This window comes from Neofelis nebulosa, chromosome 2 (genome assembly GCF_028018385.1).
Source record: "Neofelis nebulosa isolate mNeoNeb1 chromosome 2, mNeoNeb1.pri, whole genome shotgun sequence".
Classification (NCBI taxonomy): domain Eukaryota; kingdom Metazoa; phylum Chordata; class Mammalia; order Carnivora; family Felidae; genus Neofelis; species Neofelis nebulosa.
The window spans coordinates 34,076,675-34,080,742 of NC_080783.1; the positions used below are offsets into that span (position 1 = coordinate 34,076,675).

The 4,068-nt window shown below is 36.0% G+C and overlaps 1 non-coding gene across 1 annotated transcript; it reads left to right on the forward strand.

Annotated features, from left to right (window-relative positions):
• Nucleotides 1-1,156: 1,156 nt before the first annotated feature.
• On the forward strand, nt 1,157-1,263 carry LOC131505790 (U6 spliceosomal RNA). The gene has a single exon (XR_009258564.1). It is a non-coding gene; the product is annotated as a U6 spliceosomal RNA (small nuclear RNA).
• The last annotated feature ends 2,805 nt before the right edge of the window (nt 1,264-4,068 follow it).

Consider the following 4,068-nt stretch of genomic DNA (forward strand, 5'->3'; position numbering starts at 1 on the left):
AATCATAGAACAAGAAAATATTTCTCTGTCTCTTTGCCTCCAAGCAATAGTATATAATATTTAATAGCTCCAGAGCGGTAGTCATCCATTCACTGATTCAAAAATGATCTAGTAAGCACCTGTGTTGTTTTTTCTATACAGATAGTGATATTATCCAATGGTGGGGAGAGAGGAGTTTGCATAAAATATCTCCTTCTCTTTCTCTCTTCTTCCCACTCCTTCCCCCACCCCTTCCTACCACATAAATGTAGTTAATGTTTACCATATTAATAGCATGACATGTCAAGGAAATAGCTTGAGTTAACTTTGTAGTGTTTGAACAGAACTTTTTCTCTCATAGACTCCTAATGTTATTGCCACTATAATGTACTAATCAGAATGAGACAGAATGTAGGATACACACGCACACACACACACACATACAGTCAGTATCATTAAGGGGTGAAAAATGAGTCATGTCTATTACCACAGCAATATTTATATATATTTGATACCTGAACCTCAATAGTTAAAAGAAAGTTTCAGAGAATTTAATTATGAACATTATGAACATATTTAATTAAATATGAACATTTCATTATGAATTATGAAATTTGAAGTTTTATTTCAAAATTTCCATAAAAGAAGAGATGTAAAATAGGCCAGTTTAAAGATTCACTCAAATTAGAGACATTTAGTAAAAAAAAAAAAAAAAAAAAAATGACCAGTTAAACTAATACCTCAAAAATTTTTATTTGGTTAAAGACCAAATAAACCTTTGACCAACAATCAACAGAAAGTGAAAGAAGTTAATTTCTCAGAATACTTAATTCTGTTAGAATTTATCATAATTTGATTATAATACCTTTTATGAGAAATGCTGATTTCTGCCTAAAAGGAGATTGTGAATTTTATCATACAAAACCCAGACCATGCATGAGACAGTTTTTCCTTATCACCCTCTAATTATCATAAGTTTTAGATTTTTTTGAATGGCTAGCATTTTTATTAGCTAGGGGGTTATTCACCTAAGTCACAAATTGCTTAAATAGAATAGCCTGATATTTTTAAGGTTTAAAATGCTATGTTTAAATACTAGATGGGCTACTCAGGGAAACTGTGAAATACCCTTCAGAATTTTCAAAAATTATTTACAGTCTTCTTTAAAGTTAAGGAAGTGCTCAGTTCGGAAGCACATATACTAAAATCAGGACAATACGGAGAAGATCAGCACGGCCCCTGTGCAAGGATGACACACAAATTCCTGAAACGTTCCATATTGAAAATATAAATAAATAAATAAATAAATAAAGTCAAGGAAAAATATTAAATGACTTCTTAATTCTAGCTCTAGGGCATCTGAGTGGCTCAGTTGGTTAAGCGTCTGACTTTGGCCCAGGTCTTTATCTCAAGGTTTGTGGGTTCGAGCCCCACATCAGGCTTGCTGCTGTCAGTGCAGAGCCTGCTTTAGATCCTCTCTTTCTCCATGCCCCTCCCCCTCCTCAAAAATAAATAAACATTAAAAAAAAAAAAAAGATGTTTGGGGCACCTGGGTGGCTCAGTCGGTTGAGCGTCCGACTGCGGCTCAGGTCATGATCTCACAGTCTGTGGGTTCAAGCCCCGCGTCGGGCTCTGTGCTGACAGTTCAGAGCCTGGAGCCTGCTTCACATTCTGTGTCTCTCTCCTTCTCTGCCCATCCCCCACTCATGCTGTCTTTCTCTCTCTCTCTCTCTCTCTCTCTGTCAAAAATAAATAAACATTAAAAAATTAAAAAAAAAAGATGTTTGCTAGATCTATGTCCAAAACAATTTTTATTATCAAATATTTCTGAGTAAGTACAGAAGATTTGGATGACTTCATTTTGAACTGTGAATTGGACCCAGTGCTCACACCACTCCAGGTTGGCCGGACCTACCTCAGCAGCCTGGTCAGTTTCATGGCTTGAGAAGCCCACTATGTTGTCTCAAAGCATGACCACTGTTACTTCTACCTCCCCCTGTCACAGACCAAAGAGCCCCCACACATGAAGCTGACTGACAAGAGAGACTCCCATGCCTGGCCATAGCCTGTCAGGGTCAGGTGACACAATCGAGACATGAGGAAGTCCCGCGGAGTGCACTGCCATTATGATACCCACAATGTCTGTTAAGGAGGTGAGGCCAGCTCAGAAACATACTCCCTGCACCTGCTTGCTTTCCCTCCTTCTCTGCTTTGATTCCCTTTCTCTTCCCTTCTATTTCCCGGGGATTGCACATGACTTCTCCTCCTCAAAATTATTAAGTGTTAGCATGTAAGCTTTTGCTTCAGGCTCTGTTTTCAGGGAATCTGTATTAAGACAAATAGTAGCCATTTTTTAACAAGCAGTAAAATCACAGGTTATAGACAATTTCAGGCTAGATTCTCCCTCCCTATGTTTTTGGAGTCCTTTTTCCTTTCTCAGTCATTGGGTATTCAAACTACTCTACTGTGTTTAGCTGAAAATTTACACTTTTTCCAATATTTGCATTGTCTAAATTTAGCCCAATTATTAGGAATTATGGTTTAATTATAACCTTTCTAGAATATGTAGATTATCACAAGTATTCAACAGACAGTAAGAGGAGGAATAATGTGAAGTTTGTCAGAAACATTAAAAATAAACATTCATACAATGGAGAAATATGCAGCTATAAAAAGGAGAGACCTCTATGTAATGATAGGCTATGATCATCAAAATACATTGTTAGGTGGAAAAAACAAAATGCTTTTGTGTTTTTGTGTGGCAAAGACATGAGGAGAAATACATTGTAGTCAGTAATTTTACTAACATTAGCAATATTGCTATTATTTGAAACTGTTATCAGTGTATTTTAGGATTAAACAAATACATAATTATGACAATGTCATCAGAACTAAACTTTTCAGCATAAGAAAAAATAGACATAAATATCAAATCAAACAAACCAAATAAAAATCATGTTATCTTTATCTTTTTAAGCAATCTCTACACACAATATGGGGCTCAAACTCATAACCCTGAGATCAAGAGTCACATGCTCTACTGAATGAGCCAGCCAGGTGCCCCCAAATCATGTTATCTTACATTTTATTTGGAAATATCCATATGAACTTGTAAATTTTTTTTCTTTAAAAACAAAATTCTGTCAGCCAAAAGACCTAGAAACAATGTTGACTCAATAGTAATGAACAACCCTAGTACTCCGTTTGTGGTCTCTAAATACCATTTTCCATTAAAAAGAATCAAACACCCATGGAGAAATGGTGGCTGACTACCAAGAACATGAAAGCTAAGAAGTTATCAAGAAAGATGTCCCAGAACTGATTGTTAGCAGAAGGGAGGTGGATGGGGGCTTGAGTTAAATGGGTGATGGGGATTAAGAAGTGCACTTGTGATGAGCACTGGGTGATGTACGGAAGTGTTGAACCACTATATTGTACACCCGAAACTAACATTACACTGCATGTTAACTAACTGGAATTTAAATAAAAACTTTTTAAAAAAGAAAGATGTCCCAGGCTCATCTTATGTCAATGGAAGTCATCTTAAAAGGATGTAGTAGCCAACTTGAAGGGACTCCCATTTGGCTTAAGATGGGACAATGTGAGTATCAAAAAGAACAATGACTGCAATGGATTGAAACATATGAAATATATAAAATCCATACATTTATCTAAACAAAATTGTTACTTAGAGGTTTCTAGTGCACCAATTCATGACTGAATATTGATAAATAAGGGGGGGGGGATCAAGTTTATTTTGTCTTTTATACAGAAATTGTTTTCCCAGTGTTATCAGGTAATTAATGAGGGGGAAATTCTTCCTTATATACGAATTCCAGCTAATGAAGAAGAAATGTTAGAAGTAGAAAATTCCCTATTATACAATCATAGAGCTAAGCAACAATCATCAATGAAGGCTAAAATCATTAGGTAAAAGATTGATAAGGAACTTTGCAATGAAGGGTCAGGCTTACAACATCTGAGTCTACTGACCCATCTTAGGGAAATTTGGGATACCCAGCCACTATGAGCCAGGAAGTATACAGCATCACCTGTGATATATTTTTGGCTAAAGAAAAAAAATTTAGA